The sequence below is a fragment of the Oryctolagus cuniculus genome, chromosome 11, assembly GCF_964237555.1.
Source record: "Oryctolagus cuniculus chromosome 11, mOryCun1.1, whole genome shotgun sequence".
In the NCBI taxonomy this organism is placed as follows: domain Eukaryota; kingdom Metazoa; phylum Chordata; class Mammalia; order Lagomorpha; family Leporidae; genus Oryctolagus; species Oryctolagus cuniculus.
In genome coordinates this window covers 80186533-80211292 of record NC_091442.1, presented here as the reverse complement: position 1 = coordinate 80211292, position 24760 = coordinate 80186533, and the positions used below count along the sequence as shown (strand labels likewise).

General features: G+C 43.4%; 1 protein-coding gene and 1 long non-coding RNA gene across 2 annotated transcripts in view; both read right to left on the bottom strand.

Moving 5' to 3' along the window:
* LOC138844494 (uncharacterized) overlaps nt 1-24760 on the bottom strand; it is a 301369-nt gene that overhangs the window by 75262 nt on the left and 201347 nt on the right. The window lies entirely within an intron of this gene.
* On the bottom strand, nt 5219-9019 carry LOC138844226 (uncharacterized). Its single transcript, XR_011379791.1, has 2 exons — nt 8380-9019; nt 5219-7994 (listed from the first exon to the last, which is right to left on the bottom strand). It is a non-coding gene; the product is annotated as an uncharacterized lncRNA (long non-coding RNA).

The window sequence follows — 24760 nt, the reverse complement described above, 5'->3', positions numbered from 1 at the left end:
GCTAAGCCCTGGGCTCCAGTGGGTGCATGGGTGATGATCCCACCCTTTGTTTCCACATCCTCCTGTCAGATGGCTGTGATCTCAGGTATGCCCAATATCCACCAATCCAACTCTACAGGTCACCACAGGAGCTTCTCCAAAGCATTCCATCCAACCCTCCTCTCCTTGTCTCCTACCTCGACAACCAGTCCACGTTTGACCCTGACACTATTCAAGATCTTTATCACTTCTGTGAGCATTCAGGAAAGTGGAAGAAAGTTTTCTATGTCTAAACTTTCTCCTATCTCAGCTCTAAATCTTCTCTGGCTCAAGTTTTCTTAACTTCCAAAGCTCTCGCTAAAAAGTCAAAACCCCTTCTACATTCACTGCTCCAGCTCTCACTGTGGCACTGTACCCCCCTGTCCTGCCCAGGAATTCCAACCTTATGTCAGAACCAGCCCTTGGCCGGCACCGCAGCTCAATAGGCTAATCCTCCACCTAGCGGCACCAGCACACCAGGTTCTAGTCCCGGTCAGGGCGCCAGATTCTTTCCCGGTTGCCCCTCTTCCAGGCCAGCTCTCTGCTGTGGCCCGGGAGTGCAGTGGAGGATGGCCCAAGTGCTTGGGCCCTGCACCCACATGGGAGACCAGGAGAAGCACCTGGCTCCTGGCTTCGGATCAGCGCTATGTGCCGGCCGCAGCGCGCCAGCCGTGGCGGCCATTGGAGGGTGAACCAGCGGCAAAGGAAGACCTTTCTCTCTGTCTCTCTCTCTCTCACTGTCCACTCTGCCTGTCAAAAAAAAAAAAAAAAAAAAAAAAAACAGCCCTTGTCCAAAGCCTACTCTCCCTGTCTTATCTATGATCCTCCTCCCAGAGAAGGAAAAGCGAGTTTGGGAACAGGCCCTGTCTCCATGCCTTCACTCTCTGGCCCTCAGCCTCCAACTGGTCTGTGCCCCTCCCCGTCCTGTTCCAATTTTACAATGAGAATAGCAAGGGTGTAGAAATTCCATCCCTGGAGCTCTCAAGCTGCTGTCCCACCCTTCTGTTTTATCATGAACAAGCCAGACAGGATTATCAGGTCTTCTCATGGGTTTTGTCCCCACCTTGTAACTGACCTTATCAAGTCTCCTCAATCTCTACAAACTCGATTTCCTAGTCCCATTTATTTCCCAGATATTTCTCTCCCAACCTAGTGAAATAATGATGAAGACTACTGGAGCTTCAAATCAGCAGGTTCACCAGGTTAATTAATATTTCCAGACATATCTCCTTTTCCCTAACTGCCCCTTACTCTGTCAACTATCAGATTTTCCTCTTTAAAAATCTCTCTCCAACAGAGGGGTGTCTGTGGGGAGCAATCCGGACTAGACTGTTACTCGAATTAGGACTTATTCTATGCATCTGCTCTCCCACAATATGGCGCTGGGAGAGAAGTAAACAGCTTCTACCCAGCTGCCTCTCACCAACTTGACAAGCTGCAGGAGCTGCTCCTGATTGGAGAGCAGCGTACTCGGCGTGTGGGCAGCCGAGTTGGGATTGGCAGAGAAGGACTATAAAGGAGGAGAGAGACGGCATGCACCGGGAACATCTATGGGGAACATCTAAGGGAACCCGTGCAGCCCCCCAGAGAGCCGGCCGGCGGTGTGCCGCTCCCCTGCGGAAGTGGGGAATGCGGCCAGGGGGAACTGCCCTTCCACGGAGGTGGAAGGGATAGTAGCCAACCCGGGAAGAACCAGCAGCAAACCCGGGGAGGGCCGAGCAGACGAAAGAACAGCGCAGGGTCCTGTGTTGCTCCTCCACGAAGAGGGGGAGCGACATAATGGTGCCGTGACTCGGATAGGAAACCTAGCTCGGATAGGAAACCTAGGACGGATAGCAAACTTAGGAGGGAAGAAACGGGAAGAAACGGGAAGAATTGGGAAAATATTGGAGAGAGAGACTAGCAAACAGCCTAGGGAAAAGCCGGACGAAAAAGGAGCTGGAGGAAGCTGTTGAAAGCCTAGGCATAGACTCAGATACGGACTACGGGGGGATGCTGGGAGAAATCTCTAAGGTCGAAAGCGAAAGTGAAAGTTAGAACAAACAGACTCGGACGCGGACTGTGGGGAGAGGCCAGGAGAAATGAGGGAGGAATATTGTTGGAGGAAAGCTTGGGGAAACATACCGGGTAGAGAAAAATGTTAGGGAAATTGAAGCCGTGGGGGGCAGGCCGAGGCGGAGACGAAAGCCACTTTGGGGTTCTCAAGTTAGCCCGGGAATAGGGGGCGAAAAGTTAAAACCAGAAGCTGAGACGCAAGCCAGGTTGGGATCCGTCTGATTAGCCCGGGGAGCAAAGGACGGGAAGCCAAACCGTGGGGCGGAGACGTACGCTGGGTTGAATTCGCCAGGCTAGCCCGGGGAACTTAGATTGAATCCTAGTGGCGGACACGTGAGCTACGCTGTGTTACTCGCGGAAGCCGCCGCGTGCAGAGAGCACGGGGCGTGAGTAGATAGGGAACGGGGCTGGCGTAGGCCGTGGTTCAGACGCGAAAGGGTTAAGCGTGGAGACCGCGGACCGCGCAAAGCCGGGAAGCCGCGCAGATGAGGCGCGGGCTGAAGCGGCTCAGAGCCGGCGAGGCGCAGAGAAGCAGCCTCGGGGCGGAGCCCGCTGGCGGGGCGAGGCGCCGGGAAGCTGCGCGGAGCCGTGAAGCTACCGGCAGGGCGAGGCGCCGGGAAGCCGCGGGGATAAGAGAAAACAGAAGTTTAGAAATGGAATGAGAGCGGGAAGCTGCGGGGATAAGAGAAACAGAAGTTTAGAAGTAAAAGAGAAATAGGAATGTTGGCAGACAGAAGTAAAATGGGAGAAATAGAAATGCCCGGAGATAGAGAAATAGAGAAAAATAAGGCCTCCCCTCAACATGCCAATTAGGAGGCTTGGATTCGGTCTGCCTGATTTAAGGCGGTAAGCGCCAGCAAAGCTCGACCAGAGTATGAGCTGCAGGTCACCGAAGATAGGCACGAACCAACACTAATAAGTCTCCCCCACAATAAGGCAATGAGAAGGCTTGGATTCGGTTTGCCTGATAGGTCTTGTAAGTCCCCTGCAGGCAGAGCAGAGCATGCGCTGCAGGGCACCGAACACAGGCACGCATCAGCGCCTAAAAACCTCCTCACAACATGGCGAAGAGAGGACCCGGATTCGGTTTGCCTGATAGGACTTGTAAGAGCCTGTGACAACTCTAGCAAGTAGAGCAGAGTGTGTGCCACGGGACACCGAAGACAGGCGCGTATCAACGCTAAAAAATAAAAAGAAAGGGGGATCTGTGGGGAGCAATCCGGACTAGACTGTTACTCGAATTAGGACTTATTCTATGCATCTGCTCTCCCACAATATGGCGCTGGGAGAGAAGTAAACAGCTTCTACCCAGCTGCCTCTCACCAACTTGACAAGCTGCAGGAGCTGCTCCTGATTGGAGAGCAGCGTACTCGGCGTGTGGGCAGCCGAGTTGGGATTGGCAGAGAAGGACTATAAAGGAGGAGAGAGACGGCATGCACCGGGAACATCTATGGGGAACATCTAAGGGAACCCGTGCAGCCCCCCAGAGAGCCGGCCGGCGGTGTGCCGCTCCCCTGCGGAAGTGGGGAATGCGGCCAGGGGGAACTGCCCTTCCACGGAGGTGGAAGGGATAGTAGCCAACCCGGGAAGAACCAGCAGCAAACCCGGGGAGGGCCGAGCAGACGAAAGAACAGCGCAGGGTCCTGTGTTGCTCCTCCACGAAGAGGGGGAGCGACAGGTGTCCATCCACCCTGAAGGATGCTATCCCATTAAACCTAACATAATAGTGAACAATCTCCAGTGCAGTTCTTGGCCTTGGCACATTGGTCCCGAGCCTACAGTAACCTTGAGACCTGTCTGGCAGCTGCCTGAACTTTTGTTTCAGAGGCAGTCCCAAGTAGCTGACTGCTGACTATGGCATCTTGGTCTAGGTGTTCTTTGGTTAAAATGAAAAGTAGACTCAGATTCAATTAGAATCTAAAAAGATGTCTTTGGTAAATAACAATATCATGCACGAGAATTTGGTTCAGCTGTAATGACATTGGGTCTAAAGGAATTTCTCTCTTTGAATCTAGGAAGATCACTGCCTTTAAAAAACATCACTTTGTAACTTGCCAAACTTATTTTGCAATTTGTTTTAACAGGTTTCTGATGATATAGCAATGTGTGATCAGTACTTGATGAAACAGCAATGGGTCATCAGTACTCGTTACAGTCCCTGATTTATACACTCACTGATTTATAGCTAGAGTTTTATAAAAGTAGTAGAATTCCATATGAATTCAATTTTGACCTTAATTCAGTTAGAGATATAATACCAGCATCCTCAGTCATCTAGGTGTAAATGCTAAATGTAAATTGAGCAAAGGCAAATGATATAAATGTGTCTAAATGTAAACGCTGGTACAATTAACACCTTATATTCTAAAGAAAAACTATTTGGGTTTGCTAATGTTTTCATAAATTATCCATATGAAAATAGTTCAACACCCACTTGAAAGTAACTAAGTTTGAAATTTGATGTGTTATCTTATTTAGAATATGTTGTCTTCTATCAGTCTATTTTTCTTTGACATAGAACTTGAATCTGATAATCTGCTAAAGCAATGAGGTTTTTGCAATGCATAAATGTTAGTAAATATTTTAAATCATCTTAAAAATCTGTTTAAAACCTGCAGCATCTCCTTTTGATAGTTTTGTCTAATTAGTGACTCTGTCAGTTTTCTAGCCAGCTCCAGGAAGCTATTCTCTTCCCTAGTTCTGACTCTGTTAACACTGTTCCAAGTTATGGGATATAATTCCATGCACTAGCTCTTAAAGTTAAGATTTTATTTCCAATTTTTGAATGGCCAAAGAGAATACTGTTAAAGTAATTTACCGGCCGGCGCCGCGGCTCACTAGGCTAATCCTCCACCTAGCGGTGCCGGCACACCGGGTTCTAGTCCCGGTCGGGGCGCCGGATTCTGTCCCGGTTGCCCCTCTTCCAGGCCAGCCCTCTGCTGTGGCCAGGTAGTGCAGTGGAGGATGGCCCAGGTGCTTGGGTCCTGCACCCCATGGGAGACCAGGAAAAGCACCTGGCTCCTGGCTCCTGCCATCGGATCAGCGCGGTGCGCCGGCCGCAGCACGCCGGCCGCGGCGGCCATTGGAGGGTGAACCAACGGCAAAAAGGAAGACCTTTCTCTCTGTCTCTCTCTCTCACTGTCCACTCTGCCTGTCAAAAAAAAAAAAAAAAAAGTAATTTACCATGTTCTTTACTGTTCCATTAAGCTCTGACTGTTTAGGAACAACTGAGTTTTGAGAGTCACGGTTTGTGGGGCTGATGCCACTGCCTGCATATGGGCGCCGGTTCTAGTTCCCTGCTGTGGCCTGGGAAAGCAGCACAAGATGGTCCAAGTCTTTGGGCCCTTAGACCCACCTGGGAGACCCAGAAGAAGCTCCTGTCTTCAGATCAGTGCAGCTCCAACTGTTGCAGCCATCTGGGGGGTGAACCATCAGAAGGAAGACCTCTCTCTCATTGCCTCTCCCTCTCTCTCTGTGTAACTATGAGTTTCAAATAAATAAATTTTTTTTTAAAGTTAAGGTTTGTTTGAATATACACTCAACATACACTTAATGGGGATGCTCTCCCCATTAAACCTAACAATGATCAAATCTGGTCTATATTATGTCATGATATTAAGGGATCCTATTTCTACCATGTATTTTAAACCTCCTTGGCATCTTTGACAGGCATCCCCCCCAAAAAAAATACACACACACACACACAAAAAAAAATCAAAGTTCCAAATTCTCTGGACTTTGATATTTCCTGTTGGGTCCCTGGAAATACCAAAAAGTATGTCTCTCTTCTTGTAGAGATACTAACTAATCAGGCTACTTGGATTATATTACAGGTACTGTCAAGATGTGAGGTGGTGCTAAAGTTACAATAATGTTAAATGCTACTGATCCAAACGTCCAAAAGATAAAAAGTTTAATGATCTTGTGTTACCAGACATGATGGTTATTTTAATGATAAAGGCCCAGACACCTTAAAGGGATGTTTTATAAAATCCTACAGGTGCTTTCAAAAATATTGCATGGAATAATCAAGTGCCTTTTCTTGTTGGCTAATGAGTTTATAATTTTAAAACATGGCTACTTAAAGCCATTGTTATCCACAGTTTTGTATTCTCCACACCCTCTAAGAATCAGTTACTGCTCATGAAGTTAGAACGTTGTTGATTCTGTGTTTAAATGTGTCCTTTTAGGTTCCAAAGGACCTCTTTCTCCCTAATCTCTATTGTGTTCACACTCGAGGACAGTTCTATAAGCAGATAAGGCAAACACTGTGCTCCAGGTTCCAACTTAGAAAAAGTAGGGTTAATTCAGATTACTAAAAGCAGACAGTAATTCTAATTGGTTGATGGTAATCCTAAAAAACAGCTAAAGATTTTAGGAAACAATTATGGAAGCTGCCTTATTGCACTATCTTGTATGCCATGTTACACATGTGCATATATTGTATGTATACATGGGAAAGTTTAAGAACTGTTTTAATTAGCTTATAGACAAAATATTGCTCATAAATATAAATTGCTAAGTTAATCAAAGATACTTTTTGTTTGCTTTATGTGACCTAAATCTCTGTACCAGATGTTTTAAATTTATTGACATGTTTATACTTGGGTTTGCTGGTCAAACAAGTTACACTTGTGTTAGATGTTTAAGCAATGTTTCCAAACACATGTACTCTTGTCTTGAAATTTATAGAAGGCATTGGACCTTCTGGTAAATGTTTTCTTGAATCATTAATTAACAGTTAAATCACTTGCTAAGTTTTCATTTGATATTGTTATTGTCAGCAAGCGATCTGGGAAGCCTGACTTGTTCTCTCACTTCTCTATTCTACTCAAGGTGGGAAACTGACTCTATACTGAAGGACTCTCCAGGATGTACAGTTTTATCTTTAGATCTTATAAAAGGGATAGCTAACATTTTTCTGTAGCCAAAATGAGAGCTTAAATTATGATTTCACAGCCAGGTTTACTTAGCCATGGGCACAGTAAACAGGCAAAATCTCCCTTTTCAAACCAAAATGAAAGGAGATAAAGTTTTACTAATGATTTCAAATGTTATATATAAGATGGTCATCATGTTTGATGTTAAAGTAAAGTCATAGCTTTCCTCATGGGCATTGTCTACCTTACAGAAAAACCACTATCAGAACATGCCTATGACTAAAGACTTCTAGTTTAGGCCACCAAAGATTAGAGATGGGAATGAGCACCCCCTTGACTTGCATCTTCTTAAAGGCTTCCTCTGGTTGGCTTTAACAAAAACCATAAGGAAAAGAAAGCTAGGCAGCAGGAGCAATGTAAAGATAGGTGGCAGGCCAATTAATGGCTGCTCTACACAGTGATCTGCCATCAAGGAGACCCAACAGCCCAGTCCACTGCAGTAGCTTTCCATGTTGAAAGCCAGGGCTTCAGCAGAAGTCCACTTATGAAGAGCCCTGGCAGCTCTGCCAGCCAAGAGTTGATCACTGGAAATGGAACCGCCCTGGAGTCGAAGGACGCCCAAGTCAGAGCCACAGATCTTCTTGGCTCCAAGCTGAAGAGCCTTCACTTGGCTCAGCTACCAAAGTAACCACTGCAGCTGAGAGAATGGCCAAGTAGGGTCAGCAACATTGCAGGCAAAGCTGTACACTTCCTGTTAGAGATGCCACCTGCCTTTACCTGGCCTGCTCTCCTGCCAGGCCAGCTAGGTAATGGAAGTCAACAGGGTACCTTACTAAAGAGGTTCACGCCTCCCTTATAATGTACCCCATGTGAAGAGATAGATAGGTCTGAGCCTCATAACTGAAAAGGCCTTAAAGCCCACCAGATTATTATCAGGTCCCTTCTGTCAGTTTCTATTTGCCTCTCAATTGGAAAACTTACTCGTGGTTTCAACAGCAGCTTTCTTAGGTCCTCTAATACCCTGTCTAGTTCACTTGGGGCCTCATTTATTTGTTTTTTTTTTTTTTTGTTTTTTTTTTTTTTTTTTTGACAGGCAGAGTGGACAGTGAGAGAGAGAGACAGAGAGAAAGGTCTTCCTTTGCCGTTGGTTCACCCTCCAATGGCCGCCGCGGCCGGCGCGCTGCGGCCGGCGCACCGCGCTGATCCGATGGCAGGAGCCAGGAGCCAGGTGCTTTTCCTGGTCTCCCATGGGGTGCAGGGCCCAAGCACCTGGGCCATCCTCCACTGCACTCCCTGGCCACAGCAGAGGGCTGGCCTGGAAGAGGGGCAACCGGGACAGAATCCGGCGCCCCGACCGGGACTAGAACCCGGTGTGCCGGCGCCGCTAGGCGGAGGATTAGCCTAGTGAGCCGCGGCGCCGGCCGGCCTCATTTATTTGTAATCATAGCCTCTACTCTTACATCAATGGCTCTACTCCTGACCCATGTGTGTTGATGGTCCTCTCCCCCACCTAATGTTGTATGATTGTTCAGAATTTTTCTACAAACCCCTCTATCTGCAAAAGACAAGTGAGCTTTCTCCCAGTCTTGGATGGGATCAGCTTCAAACCACATCCATCAAACAGTCTTCACTAGGGTACAGAGGCCCCTTCATTGCCCCTCTATAAAATCCTTTCATTACTTCGTTTGTACCACTCCTAGGACCATTGGCTGCTATTCTCACCCTGGTCTTGATACTATCTTGTCTGATTAAGTGTTTACAAGAGGTGATAAAGGAATGAACCAAAGCCTTCACCAACCAGGTAGTCAACCAAATGCTGCTACAGGGATATTCTTGGCCCCCACCCAGGAGAATGTAGCTTGAGACATAGCCCTATGCCCACGGAAAGTAACTCATCACCCCCATGTCAGTAGGAAGTAGTTCTAAAGAGAGATCATCGTTCCTCCACTCCTCCTGGACTTTTGGGGCTGATGTAATCCCATACAACACTTGCTTTCTTAAAAACAGAAGGAGGTAATGTTAGTAAAATGGCACAGTCTTATCTATGGCACAATCTACACCCTGACACCTTCCTAGGCTCTAACCCCCCCCCCCCCCGCTGCCACTGCTTGAAGTCAAGTGACCAAATGGCCCAACCACAGGTGTCAGCTCCACCCACCCCACCCTAACCGGATCTGCTGCTCCTATTTCACTGCCCCCTGCAAAGGTATAATAGGACCTACTTCCCATACAGGTGCTCTCTCTTGAACTCTCTGCCTTGACACGCCCCCCCCCCCGACTCCGCCTGTCGGACCTCCCCCACCTGACAATAAACCCTTCCTCTTAAAAAAAAAAAAAAAAAGTGTCCAGACATGTATTTTCCCAACTGAGAATCAAGGCATTATAAAGTCTTACGGAGCACAGCAGAGGGAAACTCAAGGTAGGGAAATGGTTTAGAATGCTACTGCAAAACCATAGTTTAAAAAAACAAACAAAAAAATTCAAACTACTATGGTAACATAGAAACTGAGGGAAAGAAGGATTGAAGTAATATTTCCAAATCAACATAACCAGTCCAACTATGAGAAGTGTGGTTGGACAATGGATCAAAGGCAATGCCCAGATGTCCTAACTGCGTATTTGGATGGTAGAGCTAAATATTTGGAGAGTGAAGGTGAGAGTGGGTTCAATTGTTCACTCATCCACCAAGCACTTACCATGTACCTAAACACTCTCTAGGTGTTAATGTGGTAAACAGAAACAACATCTCACATCTCAACAGAGAAAGGCAGTGAAAGAAAAAATGCAGGGTATAAGTAACTTCCATTAGGATGACTGGTTTTCACTAGGGTGTTCAAGGAGTCTTTTCCTGGAGACACAAAAAGAGGCATTACTGGTATCTAACAGTGGTTTTATCATGCAGGCTTGGAATCAGAAGACTTGATCTTTAATGCCAATCTTGCTGTTAACTGGTTGCTAACCGGTCTCCCCACCTATGGTATGAGGATAATACTTAATAGGATTATGAATTTTAAACAGACAATATATAGTATTTGTGTGTGCATGTGTGTGTGTGTGTATCCAGGCCTGTGTGTCATCTTAGCTCGCTGATTTGTAGCCAAAGCACTCTATAAATAAGAATAATGATCATTAAGGCTAACATTTAATAGCCTTCCCCAGATCCATTCAGCACTTACAGTTTGATGTTTTGTGCCTTCATTCAACAAGTTTGCATGATGTGCCTATTCTGTGGTTGATCTGCTTTAGGAGCCAGCAACCCAGCAGTGAACAAGGCGGAGAAGTTTCCAGGCTTCAGCACCAAAGCTGTTTCTGGCAGCTTTATCATTCTCAGCAGTTGGGTCTTTTCACTTCACAGACTATCTAGGCAGCTCCTTGATGTACAATCAGCAATATCCCCCACCATGATCTCATATTGTTCCATGTCAAGGGCCATATATGACAGCTAACAGCTTCACTAGGGTCACAGAGTAGGGAGAAAATCAGATAGCTGGTTCACCATTGCCCATCTTCGATGATATAAAGTCTCAAGTTGCTTGAGAGAAAAACAAAACGCTTGGCTCTATAGAACGCGTTCCAGTCAACACTAGCAGCCAAGCTGGAATCTCGCTAAAACTGCATCCTGGGGCCAGTTGTACTCTAAATAATGAGGCTTACATCTCCTAAGTGGGAGCAATGGGAGAAAAAGCGGCAAGAGGAGAATGGAGCCAGACCACAGATATTTATGAACCAACAGGCTTCAGAAGATGCAGAGTTGCTAACGAGCGGCCACCATTCATTTCTGAGAGGGCGCTGTGTGAGGGTCTCCAGTCGGGCCTCACAGCTATGGTCTGATTTAGAGCCACTAGGCGTGCTTTTAAAACAGCCAGGCCTGGGCCCTAAGCCGCAGAGATGCCAATTTAACTGACTGGGGTGGAGCCTGAGTATCACTAATTTTACAAAGTAGCCCAGATCATTCTAATCTTGATGATCTTTTTGGTGAACCATGTATCTGAGTGAATAAAAATCAAGGTGTGATTTAAACTACAATATTTGGAACAAGGAAATGGTAAAGTGAAGCAAAATTGTAAAAAAATTCATATTTATATTTTATAGTCCTCCCTGGTTCATCTTCAATTACTATTGTCCCTACAATAAAATGCTGTTTATTGAAATTATAGCCAGCACTGTGACGTGGCAGGAAAAGCTGCTGCCTGTAACTTCGGCATCCCATATAGACTGGTTCGAGTTCCTAGCTTTCCTTCCCTCTCTATCTTTCAAATATGTAAACATTAAAACAAAACGGGGCCAACACTAAATCATAGCAGGTAAAGCCGCTGCCTGCAGTACCGGCATCCCATATGGTGCCAGTTTGAGTCCCAGCTGCTCCACTTCTGATCTTGCTCTCTGCTATGGCCTGGGGAAGCAGTAGAAGATGGCCCAAGTGCTTGGGTCCCTATACCCACATGTGGAAGACCCAGGAGAAGCTCCTGGCTTCAGATAGGCCCAGCTCCGGACATTGTGGCCATTTGGGGAGTGAACCAGTGGAATGGAAGACCTCTTTCTCTCTCTGCCTCTCCTCCTCTCTCTATATAACTCTTTCAAATAAATAAATAAATCTTTTTTAAAAAAAGAAATTACAATCTCAATTGTAATAGATCACATTACACATATAAATATTTCTAATGAACAGCTTTTGAGAGTATACAGTATGAACACAAATACAAATAGAATACATGTGTTAAAATTCCTAAAATAACTATAGCTTTCAGAATTTAATTTTTCACAATTTCTTTTATGTATTTGAAAGGCAGAGGGGCAAAGAGAGAGCTCTCAAACCATGGTTTACTCCCTAAATGCCCATAACATCTGAGGCTGGGCAAGACCCAAGTGAGGAACTAGGAACTCCATCTGGGACTCCCACATGGGCAGCAGGGACCCAATCACCTGATCTATAACCTGTTACCTTCCAGGGTGCACATTAGCAGGAAGCAGGAATTCAGAATGCAGCTGGGGTTCAAAGGCAGGCACTCTGACATGAGATGCAGATATCTCAAGTGGCATCTTAATCATTGTGCCCAACACCTGCCCCAGAATTTTATTTCTTGCTGTCTACCATCTTTCCAAACTTTCTGTTAAATTTGAGCCTGGCATCCAGTTTAATATATAATAGGTGCTCTATATTGTAGGATAATTAGTACCAAAAAGCAGCCAATCAAAAGATGACTATTCTTATAATGAATAGTTTAAAAATGGGTTAATAGCATTCTCTTAAAACTAGAAGAAAAATTATTTGAGAAATATTTTAAAAGGTCCAAAGAGAGATAAATTTTAGTCATTGTATGACAAAATTGTATAAAAACATTGCATGACCTTCTTTACTTCTAATATACTCAAAAACAGGATTCATTTAATCTCCAAATGAGTTGGTGTTGTATTTACATTATATTTCAGCAACAAATGCCCACTGTGGAAGTTAATAACACATGTAGGAGAAAATGGCACCATTAAGCCCAAGAAATATTTGAATGCAAACTAGGTTTTTTCAGATAAATATCTGCAAACGACATGTTGTAAAATTTTTGCTCCATATCCAACTTTACTAATGGATAACAAGTACTCTCTGTGTATTACCCTAAAATTACTATCAGAGCAAAATGAGACAATTAGTCACTGACACCACTAACACCCAAAACATATTAACTTACTTAAAAGACTACACAAAAAATGATTCACACACAAAACAGCCTTAATTCCAACAACAACCTATCTGAAGTTCCAACATAGTTTTGCCATCAATAATTTATCTTAAGTGGATATATAAAATATACTCATAAAATTCAGTTCCAATTAATGCCAAATAAGTATTAATTGATAATTATAAAATAATTTTATAATGCTTTAGTGTTCTTTAATTTAGAGAGAAAGGTATCATCACCCCACTTCTCAAATGTGGAAATTTATGCTCAATAGTGGTAAGTACAGGGGCTGGCACTGTGACACAGCATGTTAAACTGTGGGTTGTGACATCACCATCCGTACAGGAACGCTGGTTACTGTCCAGGCTGTTCTGCTTCCAATGCAGCTCCAGTCTAAGAACATGGGAAGACAGCAGAGGACCACCAAAGTACCTGGTTCTCTGCCATCCATGTGAGAGACCCAGATGTAGCTCCTGTCTCCTGCCTTTGGCCTGCCCCAACCCTGGTGGTTGCGGACATTTAGGGAGTGAATAAGCAGACAGAAGACAGAAATCTTTCTCTCCCCACATCCAACTATTTTTTCAAATAAATACAACTTTTTTTTTTTTAAGTGGTAAGTACAACCACCCAAGAATGTTTGGTTAATAAAAGGTATCGGTAAAATTCAAGTCCTAGGGCTGGCATTCTGGCGAGTTAAGCTGTCGCTTGCAAAGTCAGCATTTCATATCAGAGTGCTGGTTTGAGTACCAGGTGTTGTGCTTCTGATCCAGCTTCCTGCTAATGCTCCTGGGAAGGCACTGAATGATGGCAGAACTACTTGGATCCCTGCCACTCATGTGGGAGACTAAGATGAAGTTTCTGGCTCCTGGCTCCTGCCTGACCCAAATCTGTTTATTGCAGCCATTTGGGGTATTAATCAGCAGAACAAAAATCTGCCTCTAGTTCTTTCACTCTGAGTTTCTTTCTTTTTTTTTTTTTTAACAGGCAGAGTGGACAGTGAGAGAGAGAGAGAGACAGAAAGAAAGGTCTTCCTTTTCCATTGGTTCACCTCCCAATGGCCGTTGAGGCCAGCGCGCTGCAGCCGGCACACCACGCTGATCCGAAGCCAGGAGCCAGATGCTTCTCCTGGTCTCCCATGCGGGTGCAGGGCCCAAGGACTTGAGCCATCCTCCACTGCACTCCCGGGCCACAGCAGAGAGCTGGACAGAAAGAAGAGCGACCGGGACAGAATCCAGCACTCCGACCGGGACTAGAACCCAGTGTGCCAGCGCTGCAGGCGGTGGATTAGCCTATTGAGCCACGATGCCGGCCTCACTCTGATTTTCAAGTAAATAAACCTTTTTTTTTTAAAAGTTCAAAGCCCAATCTTCCTACATATAGTACAAATTTAAAACTTTTGATAGTGTATCAAGATGCATTTAAAGAATATTTATTTATTTTTTTTTTAGGAAGAACAATAGAGAATTGGCTTTCCTTATTACTTCTTGGAATGGGCCCACTTCTCTGTAACTTACACAACAGAAAGAAAAATTAATTTTTATTTAATTCTAGAAGGGTAAAGTGGGAAGTTTTGTCATGAAAAAGGCAGAATTTGTTACAAATGACATTTTAAGCAGTTTCCACCATCTTTGAATCCTTTTGTTCAAATTAAAACCACAAGGAGTAAAGCCCATAAAAATACACTTGAAACAATTTCATCATCATCAAATCTGTATTTCAGCTCCTTTCTAAAGTTTATATAGCCAGAAGCTAACTATTATTTAGGTCACTCTAAAACCCCCCAAACCACTCACCCAACTTACAATCTTTGCATAGTATCCGGGGTGGGAACCGTTATCTACCTATTTAAAATTATCTCATGCCTGGCACAAAGTACTGTGTATCTTTTTAAAGCCAAGTTGTCTTTCTCCCCATTATGGTTTGTGTCCAAGATATAACTTCATATTTGTGTGATTATTTGATGAATGTCCAACTGCTTTCTTAGAGTTGAAACTCATGAGGAAAACATTCAGTACCTGTTTCTCTTAGTATTTATATTCCCATTAATGTGGCATGCTGCTTGGCAGGAAGTTGCTCCTTGTGCTATCATCAATTTAACAATAGTCCAGTCCCTAGGCTAGCAGAATAGTTTCTGGTAAACATGTACCCTAAGTATTGCTATCGTTATTATTGCTGTGTGTTGAACACATGAAAGAATCATTGTCATTTGTACCACAACATAATGTAGCTGACAAATCACCTTTCATAATCTTTATTCTTAATACTTTTTTTTAAAATGAGGCTAAGAATAGTAAGTTGATCAGAATGATTTGGCAATGTTGTGCATGTAATGCCATGTCAGAGACTAAATTAATCCAAATGAGTTCTAATCTGGGCAGCTCCTAAAACACGAAACAAATCAGATCCTCGGGATTTTAAGGAGCCAATAACCCAGTCCTTCAAGGAGTATTTCAGGCCTGACACCCCAACCCTTTTACTCAGCAGGGCAGATTGTGTTTTCCAAAAGTGGTAGCAACAAGGTATTTCTCCCCGTGTCCTCATCTGCAATGTGACCTGCAAATTCCCAAGCCAAGAATTAAAATCTATTTTCCTTTCTCTTGAATCTAAGTTGACTTCAGAGACTTTCGAAAAAGTCTAGTTCTGCTACTTACAAGACTAGATCACAAGAAACTCTACAGCATCTAGCCGAGCTTCTTGAAACCACTAGCTGAGCCTGGCCAACTCACACAACCTTGAGATACCAGTAGTAATTCATCACTAAGATTAGAAATAGTTACACAGCAATAAATAATTTGAAAATTCAGGAAAAATGCATGCAGTCCCTACTCCACACAGTGCAGTATGCTAACTTTTCACTATGTGTTAATAAAAGTCTTTGGCAAATGACAGGGTTCAGAGCATCACCATTAACCAAGTAGTTGCAACTCTTATCCTGTTCCCTTGCACCTGGTAGATGTGCTACTTCTATGCAGGTGACTGTTCTGTAAACTTCCTGGACCCTCTGCCTGGAATGCTCAGCCAATCCCATTTCCTTTGTTTAGCTACCTACCACTCTACTACAAACTGGTTGGTTCTTTTTCACTCCTAACATCCTGAACTTATCAAATGCACTATTTATCACAATTCAAATTACTCAATACAAGTATGTCTCACAACAAAGAACACACATGACTGTTTGCTGCCTCCTTACTACAGTACAGCATCTCCGGATGGCACAGTATTTTGTATAGTTAAAAAAATATCAAATGAATACATACATCAGATATCACAGCTATATGTTACTAGATGAGAGAAAAGGACCTTCTCAAATCTGAGGCTTCCTAACTTTGTTTTTGTCAAAGATGACAGTGTAATCTCCAATGAGCTCTGAAGTTCTGGGAAAGTAACTCTTCTGGGAAGTCTTTGCACAGTAAGGACTGGCTTGGTGACAACAAAACCAGTAATACAGTATCAACCTCATCAACTCCCAAGTGCCCTCTTGGCAAGCCTCCTCACCACCTTTAGCATCCAGCTCAATTTACAGCAGCATTACCCAAGAGTGTGGTGGAGAAAAAGTGTACAGTCTTCAGAATCAGAGAGGATTGTAAAGACCTGCAGGCACATTCTAGTTCTGCAAATTGTAGTTGTGACCTACTGAGAAATTTACTTCTCTGGGTCTCACTTTTGTAATATATAAAAATGGAGATAGTACTTATTTCTGAAGTTATGATACAAATGAAATAAAGTAATGTATAAACAACCTTTACCATGTAGGTTACTCATTTAAGTAAGTTCCTTCTCTTTGAAATGTGTAGCCACCATTTACTTTACTTAAGAATATTCCACTGCAATCATCATGACATTAATAGTAAAAAGGCACATCAGCTTTGCTCCAGAATGTAGAGGGGCCAACTCGTGCAGAGGGTTAAGCCCGAGTACCAGATTGAGTCATAGCTGCTCTGCTACCCTGGGAAGTCAGAGGAGCATGGCCCAATTACTCAGGTCCCTGCCACCCATGGGGGAGACCCGGATGTAGTTCTGAGCTCCTATATTTGCCCTAGTCCAGCTCTGGCTCATGTGGCCATTTGGGGAATGAACCAGTGGAAAGAAGTAGTCTTTCTCTGGCTTTCTATCTATATCACTACGCTTTTCAAATAATAACAATAAAAATATAAAACAGAGCTTCCAGAATGTTGACCTAATTATCCATAAGTAATTGATTAAAAGAAAGGAAATATTTGTGAAGCAGTATGTTTAAGATGTAGGTAGGCAAGAGGCAAACCAGAGTCTCTCTTCTCAATATTCCTAAGACAGGTAAATTTTTGCTTACACATTTCTAGGCTGAAACCAGCATTATTTTTCATGGTTGTAACTGCAATTTTAAGAAAGTTTCTATTCAGAAAAGAAAGAAGTAATACTTTTCACTGGCTAAAAATCCAAGGAAAAAGAATGACAGTCTGATTGCCAAGGCTGCAAAATCTGGAATTAACAATTACATCAAGAAACAGTCATCCTCCTCTTTGTTCTAGTACTACCAATTGGCAACATCATAAGAGAAACATGCTGATAAGACACAGAAGGTTTAATGAGATAAAGTACCTACTTTTTTCTTTTCTTCTTTTTTTTTTTTTTGGACAGGCAGAGTAGACAGTGAGAGAGAGAGAGAGAGAGAGAAAGGTCTTCCTTTGCCGCTGGTTCACTCTCCAATGGCCGCCACGGCTGGCGCGCTGCGGCCGGCACGTAGCACTGATCCGAAGCCAGGAGCCAGGTGCTTCTCCTGGTCTCCCATGGGGTGCAGGGCCCAAGGACTTGGGCCATCCTCCACTGCACTCCCTGGCCACAGCAGAGAGCTGGCCTGGAAGAGGGGCAACCGGGACAGAATCCGGTGCCCCGACCAGGACTAGAACCCAGTGTGCCGGTGCCACTAGGTGGAGGATTAGCCTATTGAGCCGCGGCTCCGGCCAAGTACCTACGTTTGATGTGAGTCTTACCCCTTCCAGATAATAAAGGTCTACAAACTCATCAAAACATTTATCTGCACATGTAACTCTTGTCACTCAGTGTCTAATATTCTTTACTATTTACAATATGTAATCAATCTAATACTTTAAAAATAGGTTTGAAATTTTTCACAATGAAAGCATCTGAAACAAAGTAACAACAGCTAAAACACAAAAATTTCAAAGAAACCATTAGAAGGAAAGATCCTTCAAATGGTATAAAACAGTTCTGCAATTGAAGATCAAATTTAGCATTCAGTTAAATTTTGTAATAGTTTGCAGTTCTCTTTGGCTGCAAGCAAGCTCATTTGAGAAGAAGATTTGCTGGCATCAAGTCCTAGGAAGATTTATTTTGTGGATCCTTATATGGAAGGGGAATGATGAAAATGAGATAGAAAATATCTTTTGAATATGGAATAGAGAAACTATTTTCTTACAATTGTTTCTTTTAACAACTTTTGGTACACACTAAGAACATAAAAAACTATTTTCTTATGAAGTTTAAATATGTTGCTTCCTGAAGATATAAGAGATCTTCAAAAAGTTCATGGAAAGTATCTATTATGAAAAAATATGTATGGACTTCAAAAATGTTTGTACCAAAATAAATTCATCTTTTAATTTTTTTTTTAAAGATTTATTTCTTTATTTGAAGACAGAGTTACATAGAGGGAGAGACAGAGAGAAAGGGAGAGAGACTCTGCCAATCATTGGTTCACTCTCCAAATGGATGTAACGGCTGGAGCTGTACCGATCTGAAGCCAGGAGCCAGGAGCCAGGAGCCAGGAGCCAGGAGCCAGGAGCCAGGTGCTTCTTCCAGATCTCCCACATGGGTGCAAGGGCCCAAGGACTTGGGCCATCTTCTACTGCTTTCCCAGGCCACCGTAGAGAGCTAGATTCGAAGTGGAGCAGCTGGGACTGGAACCAGTGCTCATATGGGATGCCAGCACGGTATTTTTAATTATATTACTACAGTGAAAGCTTTGCCACAGAATAGCATCAGAACACAGATATTTGGGAATCGCTCCCTTACATGACTTCACTGAAGCCAGGGTCAGCTTCAAGGGTGACCTGTACATTTTCTCAGGGCCTCCCATTCAGGAGAACTTTACACTTCGGGTTTCATGCTATGTGGTCATCATTTTGATTGAATGACTGAATTCCTAATACGTTTTTAACAAAGCACCTGGTCTTTTTACTTTGTACGGGGCCCCATAAACCTTGCAGCCAGTCCTGCTGGAAGATATTGTGGACATCATGTGTGTCTCATGGGAGCCTATCAGAGTCATTTCAGCATTTGGTTTCTATTGAGTACCCAAAGTACACATGACACTACCCATGAAAGTAGAGCAAACCCTCCAGAAACAAGAGAAGGAGATGGCAAGTCAATGCTTACAGTGAAATTGTGGCAACTGGTCCATCCCAACTCAAAGTCATGTCAGCTCAGTGAGCATCAGGGACAGATAACTTGAGAGAAATGCTCTAAATCAAAGGAATTATAGTTTGCATCACTCAACTGATGGAGCCAATATTAAACTGAGATTCATTAGAAAATGTACAAAAAGGAGTCCATATTTGGCCTAGTGGCTTATCTGCCAGTTGAGATGCCTGAATTCCTTATCACAGTGCCTGGGTTTGAGTTCCAGTTATGTTCTACCTTCTGAAAGTGATCACTATTCAGTTCTTTTTAAAGTAGATGCTGAATGCTATCAGGTACTTGTCTCCCATGGTCTCCAAGCCTCCCTTCCTTAAAGTTTCCTTTCTCTGATTTTACTAAAATTATCTCACTAAATTGAAGGAGTGGTATAGCTAGACCTGTTGGGTCCTTCATCACAAGACTCACAAAGTCATTTATCTCCCTATAGTAACATCCTGATGCTAGGTCTAGTCTTGATGGTGTTTCCAGAAACCTGAAGACTTGAAAACCAAGTCACCATCACCTAATTGAAGACCATTTTGCCACCCACAAGATTTCCATAAGAACATGATGTGACTAGGCAATCAAAGGCAAGCCAAGAACACTGCACATCAACACAAGCAGAACACAAATCTCTCAACCTCATCTTCAATCTATAAGAAACTTTACCATTAGCACTTCCAGGAACCCAGGATTTAGGGGAAAGCTGTACAGCTCCTTGCTTTGTGTTTTGCAATAAATACCTGGTTTAAAAAGATTTCATTTATTTATTTGAAATGGAGAGATAGAGAAGGACCTTCTTTCCATCTGCTGGCTCACTCTCCAAATATTCAGTACAGCCAGGGCTGGGCGAGGCCAAAACCAGGAGCCTAGAACTCCATCCAGGTCTCCCACGTGGGTGGCAGGGACCTAAGTATTTGGGTCATCTTCTGCTCCTCTCCTAGGTGCATTAGCTGGATCAGAAGCAAGGCAGCAGGGCCTTGAACTGGCACTGCAATATGTGATGCTGCTAAATACCTAATATCTTCTATGACCCTCCTATCAGTAATTGGCTTGCTGTGTGTAAGGCGAGCACACTCAGGTTTTTGGGGTTCTACCACAATTTCAGCTTCCTGATAATGTACATCTTGGGAAGATGAGCAGGTAATGGCTCAGGTATTTGGATCCCTACTACCCACGTGGGAGACCTAGATTGAATTCCTGGCTCTCAGCTTCAATCTGGCCCAGCCCTGGCCGTTGCAGATATTTGTAAAGTGAACCAGCAGATGGCAGAATTCTCTCTTCCTCGCCCCCATCACCAATTCTTTCATAACACAATGTTTTGTTTTAACAACATACAAAAAGCATTGAAGTCATCCTGGCAAATGTCAATGTCCCTTATTATCACTCCCATAGCCTATAATACGTCCACTTCAAGAGTCTGCCAGAACAAACTGGCCCTAACAGCTATACTCAAGTTGTCTTCCCAGCTGTGGTGTTTAAAGATTTAATCTTTTCCACATGCATTTGGACAATTTTTGCCCAGAATATTAGCATAGCTGAAGTAAAAAATGTTCTATAAGACAATAATTAGCCACAATAATTAGCCAAAATGTGTTATGGATAGAATAATATGGAATTAAGTCTAACTTTCTCTGACACTTCAGAACTACATGGTCCTAAGCAAGCTACTTAATCTCCACAAAGCTGAGTAAAATTGGTACAGAACAACTAGAGTAGCTAACTGAAGAGTTTAAGATATAGTTATTTGTTCATCTGAATGGAAGAGGGGGAGGGGGAGGGGAGAGAGAGAGCGAGCGATCGAGCGAGATCTTCCATCTGTTGGTTCACCCCCCAATGCCTGCAGAGTCAAGGCTAGACCAGGAGCCAGGAACCCCATCCAGGTCTCCCACATGAGTGGCAGGGTTGGGTCATCCTTTGCTGCCTTCTCAGGCACACTAGCAGGTAGCCAAATTGGAAGCAGAGTAGCTGGGACTTGAACTAATATTCCAACTTGAGATGCTGGCAGTGTACCACTATAATTGTTCTCAAAATGAAGAGCTTAATGTAATGGTTGCAGCAGCCACTCCAGGGTGATCCCGGCCCTGCTACTTACTGTTGTATAGCCTTTGGAAAGTTTCTCTATCTTAGTGTCCTAAGGGTACCAATTAAGTAGTTTTCAATCCAAAAGATCTGATAAGTAAAAACCCATAACTCTGATCCCCACTGCACTGGTAATGTATCCCAAAGTTGTCGCTGTTCCAAGTTGACAGGGAGGCCCCTGGCTGACCAAACTCTGCATTGCCAGCCCTTCTGTAGATGTCAAATAATGTACCTGTATTTGTTTCCCATACTTTCTCATTCTCCAGCACTCATACTCCACAATATTGACCTTACATAAAGTATTTGGCCCCACATATATCTATTCTGACAAAAAGATGCGTTTCTGACTGGACTTGGGCTGTGAGTCAGGTGTATCATGCATCTGACCTACTACTTACTCTGCTTTGGGTATCTGTAGGTACACAATATAGTCTGAATGTATTCTACCAAAATTCAAACATTGAAATCATAACCACAAGTGCGATAGTTTTAGGAAGCAGTCAGTGATTAGACCTTGAGAACAGAGCTCTCATAAATTGGATCAGTGTCCTTGTCAAAGGGGCTCCAGAGAGCTGCACCACCCTTCCCCCCTGTGAGGATACAGCAAGAAGGTGACACTGTGAACCAGGGAACAGGTCCTAACAAATCACTCTGCCTGCATCTTTAGCTGGGATTTCCCAACCTCTAGAAAATAAAGATGTCCAAAATCCATCTCTGTTGGTAATAATACATAGAGTTTATTTTATATAAAGTCCAGACTAAAACATTATAGATTAATATTCTGGTTAGATTTATATCATTTTATTAAAATTATACTTGTCAGGCCCCCAGTAGAATGTATACCCTTAAAAATAAGGGCAGCACCTGGGTGAGGCTGTGTTCCAGTGCTGTTCATTAAACAGTGCACATCCCTCCAGTCGGCGCCGCAGCTCAGTAGGCTAATCCTCCGCCTTGCGGCGCCGGCACACCAGGTGCTAGTCCCGGTCGGGGCACCAGATTCTGTCCCGGTTGCCCCTCTTCCAGGCCAGCTCTCTGCTGTGGCCAGGGAGTACAGTGGAGGAATGCCCAAGTGCTTGGGCCCTGTACCCCATGGGAGACCAGGAGAAGCACCTGGCTCCTGCCTTCGGATCAGCGCCGTGTGTGCCAGCCACGGTGTGCCATTGGAGGGTGAACCAATTGCAAAGGAAGACCCTTCTCTCTGTCTCTTCAGTGTGCCAGCCGCGGCGGCCATTGGAGGGTGAACCAATGGCAAAGGAAGACCTTTCTCTCTGTCTCTCTCTCTCACTGTCCACTCTGCCTGTCAAAAAAAAAAAAAAAAAAAAAAAAAAAGGTAACTAAGCAAGGGCTCAGCCCAAACCAGACTCTCAGTAACTATCAATGCTCCTGAAAGACACTTTCCTTTCTTTCCTGCAAAGGCCATCTATATGAGGCTTTAAGTCATTTATTTGGGGGTTCAGTATTTTATGAGATTCTTACCCTTTGAGCATAGGTAATCACACATGACACATATGGTGATAATTCAGTTCTGCAATTTCTTTCCCAGTTCTACAGGAAAGAATACCAGCTGCACAATGCTTTCCAAATTCTGAATGCTTGATAAATATTTGATGGATAAGTAAGTGACTTAGGACTTTTCTCTCTATTGCTATAGTACCTCTTCTTCTATTCACTGTGGATATAGCTAAGAATTTATTGCAAATCAATAGTTCCAAATTCAGAAGTACCACAGTATACACACAGATGAGTCGAAGAGGCAACTCCAATTCATACCAATGACAACTCTGAGAGGCAACTGGTTTTAGTTTTCCAAGACTGGGGAGTATCAAACCTAAAGAATTCACCCAGCATTCATGCAAGTTAAAAGATTTATTGTCTAAATTGCAATTAAAGGGGACGCTTCTGAACTCTAAAACTGTAAAACTCCATCATCTTCACTTGAAAGCCCAGTTTGGACCAAGCATTCGGCCTACTGGTTAAAACACCAGGGAACCCTCATCTCACATCACAGTGCCTGAATTTAAGTCCTGCCTCAGCTCCCAATTGGGACTTTCTGCAAATGGGAGCAAATGATAGCTCAAGTAGTTGAGTCTCTGCTACCTGCATGTGGAAGGCACAGATTATATTCTGAGCTCTTGGCTCTGGACCAGACGCAGCCATCAATCCAAGCTTTTGCAGACATTTGAACCAGCAAATAAAAGCTCTTAGTCTGATTTTGTTTCTCAATCTCTGCCTTTCATAAAAAAGTAACTAAAACATCTTTTAAAAAATAAAAGCTCAGATGAACACATCTCCTATCTGACATATTTCAATGACACAAAGTTAAGATAATGTCATAAAACCTCATAAATGAAAACCTCATATTCATATGAGTAAGAATCACAAAGGAGCCACAGCCATGTAAAAGTATGCTAGTGATTGATCATGGCTTCTATTTAGGTTTTCTGTTGCTTTTATAACTCTAGTTCCCAAAGCTGGACTGTCCCTCACAAGGAAGCAATGGATAAACAGGAAGCAAGAGAATGCACAAGGCAGCAGACGGCAAACTCCTCGATTTCCAAAGGCTAAGGATCACCTGGAGAACTTGCTAAACACACATCGCTGGGCTCTACTCCCAGAGCTTCCAATTCAGCAGATCTGGGTTAGTGCCCAAGAATTTGCATTTCTATAAGTTTTCAAGTGGTACTGATGATGCCAGTACAAGAACCACATTTCAAAAGCACTGGCACTAAGCAGAGGCCGTTCTGACAATGCATAGATGCAGCATGATTCAGAAAACACACTGTGGGCCACATATATAGGTAGGAATTCCGATTCCCCCAACTGCTCTAAATACTTATCATGTTAGTGGCCACTCATTTTTCTTTAATTCTTCCACATTTTGAAGTACTCTTATATAATTAATCCCATGTCCCAAATGAGAAAGTCAAATTCCAGTTGCAGCCAGATTCCACACAGGTGACCTGTGCTTCACTAATGAGATTCACCCATTGAGTCATCAATTCAGAAGCAAGCAGAGGAGGGGAAATACTCTTTGGGCAGCTTCCATTTGCTGGCATGGGAAAAGGCAGGAGTCCAGTTTCCTAGAGCCTCAGGCCAAGGTCCTGGCATCCAAGAGGCATCAGCACCACAAGGTCAAGTTTATGGTATTCATCACTTGGTGTAGGAGCTCCCTCAACAAGCCAGTTAAGCAGGAAGTTCCAACAAGTTTAGCTTTGAGTTTCATCAGCAGCTGCTCAAATTTTCAGTGGGCAAACTGATATCCTATAGCACATGGATTTCAAAGTTTGCAACTGGGAATTCTGCCTTACAACACATGCATGCCAGTATTGTCAATCAGTAAATATCATTACAGCCTCAATTGCTTTCTTTGTAAAATCAAACTACTACAATTTTTTAATGATACAAATTAGCAAATTTCGATGTATTGGTTTTCTGAAATATACTTTTAACTTCTGGCTTATTTTTGTTTGGGCAATACTCCCCAATTTCATAACACTTAAAAACCTTATAAAATACAGTAACAAGTATTTTTTTTTCACAAATAAAATACTGCCTTTAGCTGACATCAACTAGCAAGAAAAATGAACTTATGTTGTAGTACTTTTCCTTAATCACTTGTAAAATACTCAGCATTACAACATTAAAAAATCAGCC